This window comes from Bos indicus x Bos taurus, chromosome 17 (genome assembly GCF_003369695.1).
Source record: "Bos indicus x Bos taurus breed Angus x Brahman F1 hybrid chromosome 17, Bos_hybrid_MaternalHap_v2.0, whole genome shotgun sequence".
NCBI classification, from domain to species: domain Eukaryota; kingdom Metazoa; phylum Chordata; class Mammalia; order Artiodactyla; family Bovidae; genus Bos; species Bos indicus x Bos taurus.
Window position 1 is genome coordinate 70,016,946 of NC_040092.1, and position 6,995 is coordinate 70,023,940.

Consider the following 6,995-nt stretch of genomic DNA (forward strand, 5'->3'; position numbering starts at 1 on the left):
GGAATAGTAGTGCTGGTTTCAGCAGAACTGCTGGTAGAATTAAACTCTCAATAAATATTTGTTGAATATTTTTTATTTTACTTACATATATATATATATATATATATATATATATACCACTATTTTTAAACAATTAGCTATGTTAGGAAACTTTGTAATAAATCCCAGGGGAAGATGTTTTGTTTCTAAATGCTAAAACCTTTTTCATTGCCGGCTGAATTTCAGTGAGGTTAGTCTTAGATTCATTGGAGTAACATTTTCCAGTAAGTATTCAATGGATGACCCACAGGTTACTAATAGCTATTAGTACCTGTTGGGTGTTGAACCTGTTGGGTGATTAAATTTAAGTTTAAGCTTTGGGTTAAACAGAATTAAACTTATCTTTGCTGTATCTCTGAACTTTTATAAAGCTACCAGGCACTGAGAATTTCTGAAAAGGATGTAATAAGTGGTTTTTCTCTAATTTTATTACATAACTTTTTTTTCTTTCTCACGGGGCATTTTCTGGTGTAAGAATTGTACTGAACACAGTTTGGGAATTCAAGGATAATGCTCTTGAGGTATAGATCCCTCCATTTTATAAATAAGAATGCATATGGGGAGTAGGCTGGAGAGAGGAAAGGGATACATGTAAGGTAGATACTGTGCTAGACACTCTACATAGACTGCCTATGGTCATGACTGATGCTGATTAGCAAACATGTAGGAGCCCACATATTGGGTGTCAACAGCATGTTAACCCTAGACTTTGTTAGCGGCATCATGTGACCAGTCTCAGCTAACAAACTGTGATTGGAAAGAACACAACTCAGTTTGGAACCCAGCATGTAATTGCCCATGTGAGATGACCCAGAGCACTCCTGTCTCTGCCATGACCACCTGCAATGTGACAGGTGGCAGTGCTCCATTAGTCTGGGCTCCAGAGTAAAGGGAGAAAGAATGACTCCATGGGAGCAAATCTACAGCTGCTGTAGCTCAATAAGAAATGAATCTTTTTGTTATTTTAAGCTGAGATCTGTCAGACTGTTTATTATTGCACCATAATCTAGTCTACCCTGACTGATACTGTATCTTATTTAATCTAGACAACCAAAATACATGACAGACAATATTGTTTTTTAAGTGTAAATGATGTGAAAGTGGAGACTTAGAGAGGCTAAATAATTTGTATATAAAGTCAGACTGCCAGTATTTGAACTGTCTTACTCCAAAGCCTGTTTCATTTCCACCTTATTACACTGACTCAAAAAAAAAGTTAAAATACAACTCTTAGATTTACTAAAGTGTTTACAAATATGTTCTAAACAATCAGTGAAAACAAGACCAGGAGCTGACTGTGGCTCAGATCATGAACTCCTTATTGTCAAATTCAGACTTCAACTGAAGAAAGTAGGGAAACTCACTGGACCATTTAGGTATGACCTAAATCAAATTCCTTATGACTATATAATGGAAGTGACAAATAGATTCAAGGGATTAGATCTGATAGACAGAGTGCCTGAAGAACTATGGATGCAGGTTCATGATATTCTACAGGAGGTGGTGATCAAAACCATCCCAAAGAAAAAGAAATACAAAAAGGCAAAATGGTTGTCTAACAAGGCCTTACAAATAGCTGAAAAAGAATAGAAGCAAAAGGCAAAGGAGAAAAGGAAAGATATACCCATCTGAATGCATATTTCTAAACAATAGCAAGGAGAAATAAAGCCTTCCTCAGTGATCAATGCAAAGAAATAGAGGAAAACAATAGAATGGGAAAGACTACAGATCTCTTCAAGTAAATTAGATACCAAGAGAACATTTTATGCAAAGATGGACACAATAAAGGACAGAAATGGTATGGACCTAACAGAAGCAGAAGATATTAAGGAGAGATGGCAAGACTACACAGAGGAACTATACAAAAACGATCTTAATGACCCAGATAACCATGATGGTGTGATCACTCACCTAGAGCAAATCATTCTGGAGGGCGAAGTCAAATGGGCCTTAGAAAGCATCACTATGAACAAAAAAGTGGAGGTGATGGAATTCCAGGTAAGTTATTTCAAGTCCTAAAAGATGATGCTGTGAAAGTGCTTCACTCAATATACCAGCAAATTTGGAAAACTCAGCAGTGGCCACAGGACTGGAAAAGGTCAGTTTTCATTTCAATACCAAAGAAGGGTAATGCCAAAGAATGTCCAAACCACCACACAATTGTACTCATTTCACATACTATCAGGGTAATGCTCAAAATTCTCCATGCCAGGCTTCAACAGTATGTGAATTGAGAACTTCCAGATGTACAAGCTGGATTTAGAAAAGGCAGAGGAACCAGAGATCAAATTGCCACCATCCACTGGGAAATCAAAAAAGCAAGAGAATTCCAGAAAAAAACATCTACTTGTTTCATTGACTATGCCAAAGTCTTTGTGTGGATCAAAATAAACTGTGGAAAATTCTGAAAGAGATGGGAATACCAGACCAGCTTACCTGCCTCCCGTGAAACCTGTCCGCAGGTCAAAAAGCAACAGTTAGAACCAGGCATGGAACAATGGACTGGTTCCAAATTGGGAAAGGAGTATGTCAAGGCTGTATATTGTCATCCTGCTTGTTTAACTTATATGCAGAGTACGTCATGCAATATGCTGGGCTGAATGAAACACAACTGGAATCAAAGTTGCCAAGAGAAACATCAATAACCTCAGATATGCAGATGATATCACCCTCATGGGAGAAAGCAAAGAGGAACTAAAGAGCGTCTTGATGAAGGTGAAAGAGGAGAATGAAAAAGCTAGCTTAAAACTTAACAATCAAAAAAATGAGATCATGGCATCTGGTCCCATCACTTCATGGGAAATAGATGGGGAAACAATGGAAACAGTGACAGTCTTTTCTTGGGCTCCAATTTCACTGCAGATGATGGCTGTAGTCATGAAATTAAAAGATACTTGCTCCTAGGAAGAAAAGCTATGACAAACCTAGACAACATATTAAAAAGCAGAGATATTGCTTTGCTGACAAAGGTCCATCTAGTCAAAGCCATGGTTTTTCAAGTAGTCGTGTATGGATGTGAAGTTGGACCACAAAGAAGGCTGAGTGCCAAAGAATTGATGCTTTTGAACTGTGATGTTGGAGAAGACCCTTGAGAGTCCCCTGGACTGCAAGGAGATCCAACCAGTCCATTCTGAAGGAGAGCAGCCCTGGGATTTCTTTGGAAGGAATGATGCTAAAGCTGAAGCTACAAAACTTTTGGCCAGCTGATGCAAACAGCTCACTAATTAGGAAAAACCCTGATGCTGGGAAAGATTGAAGGCAGGAGGAGAAGAGGATGACAGAGGATGAGATGGTGGGATGGCATCACCGATGCCAATGAACATGAGTTTTAGCAAGCTCTGGGAGATGGTGAAGGACAGGGAAGCCTAGTGTGCTTCAGTCTATGGGGCTGCAAAGAGTTTGACGTGACTGAGTGACTGAACAGAAGCAAGATAAATTTTATTGAACAATGTTTCTTATGACATTGAATTATTATTTCAGTGATGCCCAGGGTTGGTGAAAGGATGGAGTCCTGTACTCTGCCAGCTAAGCACATTTCTAGATGCTAAAGTGAATGCTGGCTTTAAAATTTCCCCTGGAGTCAGAAGAAATTTGATTCACCATAATTTCAAATCAAGTAATAAATCAATGGAGTAGCATAAATTGTCCAAAAGCTAATTTTGGAATCATTTCCATCTGTTTCAAAATATGCTAGTTATAAGTTATCTAAACCTTGACATTATGAAAGCTATTCCACTCATATTTTGAAAATTAGTGTTCTACTTTTTCTATAGATGGGGATTATTTTTTTGTGTATTAGTAATTTGGAAAATTTTGTAAATTTAACTTTCCTTTCATTACAGCACTTCAATATTAAACTCTGAGAGGAAAATAAGCTGTTAATTTTTAATCTTATTCATTCCTTGGACAAATAAGTTTTGAGGGTTCTGTACTAGGCACTGGAGATCAAGAAATGAATAAATCTCTGCCTTCTTGGGTACCATATTTCTGTAGAGGAGATGATAATAACAAGATAATAAAATATAGAGAATTAAATAGTGAGAACTACTATGGAGAAAAATAAAGCAGAGATAGATACAGCTTGTATGTACAATGTAGAAGGATGTAATTCACACAATATGGCCTTACCTTGGAAGGTCTTACTGAAAAAGTGTAATCTGAATAAAGCCCTAAAGAAGATAAAATAGCCAGCTACCTGGTTTTGTGGAGGAAGAACATTCCAGGACCATGGAATAGCAAGAATAAGCTCCCTGAGGCAGAAGTTTACCTGTTATGGTCAGAAAGTCAGTGTAGCTGGAGTAAATAAAGGCAAGGAATTTTTAGTCTGGTTCATCATGAACATTTACTCTGGCAACTAGCATTCATGTCTAGCACATAGCAGTCATTCCATAAATGTTTGCTAGTAAATAAATCAACAAAATCAGCAAAAGAAATGTTTGCTAATAAATAAATCATATCAATATGATTAGCACTGGTAGCTAGAGGAATTCTAATTTTATCCTATGTGTACATGCACATACACTTTTTAAAAATAGCAGATTAAAGCAAATTAAGCCAGTAGTAAATTCTGGGTGCTGAGAAAGTATGATGTATTTTATTCTTATATGTTTACTGAAAATTTCTGAAATTATAGTGAACAAACCACAAAAAAACAGTTTAGGAGATGATACTAAAAATCACATATCCCAAAGTGTCCAGTATGGGCTGAGTGTTTTCACTTGCTATGTCGATTTTATACTACCCACCTGTGAGAGAGCTGGTATTATGTTCATTTTACAACTGTGAAAACTAAAGCTCAGAAAGATTATATCAGTTAATGTACACTGGGAAAGAGAAGAGCTAAAATTTTCATATAGGTGTTATAATTTTAGTGCTTTTATTTACACCAATTTGCATATAAAATATATGAAAATATCTTATATGCAGATATATATATATGTGTGTGTGTGTGTGTGTGTATATATATATATATATATATATATGAGCATGCACGCATGCTCAGCTGCTTCAGTTGTGTCTGACGAGTTGTAACCCAATGGACAGTAGCCCACCAGGCTCCTCTGTCATTGGAATTCTTCAGAACAGAATACTGGAGTGGGTTGCCATGACCTCCTCCAGGGGGATCTTCCCAACCCAGGGATCAAACTCTTGTCTCCTGTGTCTCTTACATTGCAAGTGGATTCTTTACTCACTGAGGTGCCTGGGAAGCCTATATATGTGTGTGTCTGTAATTGTATATAAAAGTACACTTTTCTACAAGTATAGATTATAAGATATATTTAACTATTTGTCACATCTAGTAAAAATAAGTAGTATGAAAAATATGTTTAAATTTTAATATGATTTCTTGCAATTAGAATTTGTCCTTAAAACAAAGCAGTCATTCTAATTTTACATCTTATAGTCATTTTACTAATCACTCCCCTTCTTTCCTCCTATGCCTCCACTTAATTGACATAGACACTGCTGCTACTGCTGCTGCTAAGTCGCTTCAGTCGTGTCCGACTCTGTGCAACCCCATAGACGGCAGCCCACCAGGCTCCCCCGTCCCTGGGATTCTCCAGGCAAGAACACTGGAGTGGGTTGCCATTGCCTTCTCCAATGCATGAAAGTGAAAAGTGAAAGTGAAGTTGCTCAGTCGTGTCCGACTCTTCATGACCCCATGTGTCAGGGAATGTTTAACAGGAGGATTCCTATGTGCTGTTTCTCACAAGTCCTTTGTTTCTTTTTAAGTGGAACAGCACGCTGCTCCCAGGAACTGAGGTCATTGTGTGAAACAGGCTTGAGTCTCCTTTAGTAAACATTCTCTTTACAACAAAACTGCTTAGTCTTGATCCCCTTTCTTGAGATATGGATTGTCTCCTGACCTTGTGACCATTATTAATCCTTTGTTCCCTTGGTAACAGTTGCTGTACATTTGGTTTTCTGATCTTTATCCCTGTCAAAAGAAACTTCTTGTACCACAGCCTTTATATACTCACAGAGAAATCATTAAAGCACCTTTGCTCCATCAGAGCTTGGGTCCCCATGTCTTTCTCTCTTTCTCTCTCTCCTCGGCTGATTCTCTAGAGCACAGAGACCCGTCTTGCTCACTCTCCTGCCCGGGCTTCTAAGACTTTCTCGAGAAGGCGCCCTGTACCTTCACTCCCCTTGAGAGGGCGCCGGGTGCCTTCGTGAGACACACAAGTCCTGTGTCAAGGACTTTATTGGTTCTCTGCGTAAACCAGGGAATATCATTCTCTTTCTCTCTTTTACTTTTTTATTGCCGCCTCCATACCACCAGGTCCCAGTCCATTAAAGGACCCCAACAACCATGGACTGCAGCCTACCAGGCTCCTCTGTCCATGGGACTTTCTAGGCAAGAGTACTGGAGTGGGTTGCCATTGCCTTCTCCAGACATAGACACTACTCACCCACTTTCTAGAATTCTAAACACATATTCAGACTTGTTCTATCTCCTAGTTATTCACAGAACTGAAGCTCTGTCTCTGGGTTACATGGGGCTACTGGACTGAACCAGAGAAGTAGCTCTAAATCAGTCTGGTTAGCATACCCTATATATAAAGGACACCACTGATGAAAATCAGAATTGGTAATTGCAGTTGTTTCAATTATAGATTGTAGTTCTTTCATCAGTTTCCATTTAAATACATTATTCCTACAGAAGAAGATTCCAGTGGGGCTAAGATACAGGTTGAGATGGAAATGTATCTCATTTAGTAAGAATGAGAATTGGAATGGAATGACTAAAAGCTGGTAAAACATAAAAGGTCAGTGATTTCAGGGATGCTGTAGAGATTGTACAAGTGGATCAATGCAAATGAGAACAGATATAATAATTTTTTAGAAAGACCTGATGCTTTAATGTAAAATGCAGGGAGAGGGGCAGGTGGTCCCAAGATGGTGGAGGAATAGGATGAGGCGACCACATTCACCCCACAAATACATTGAAAGAT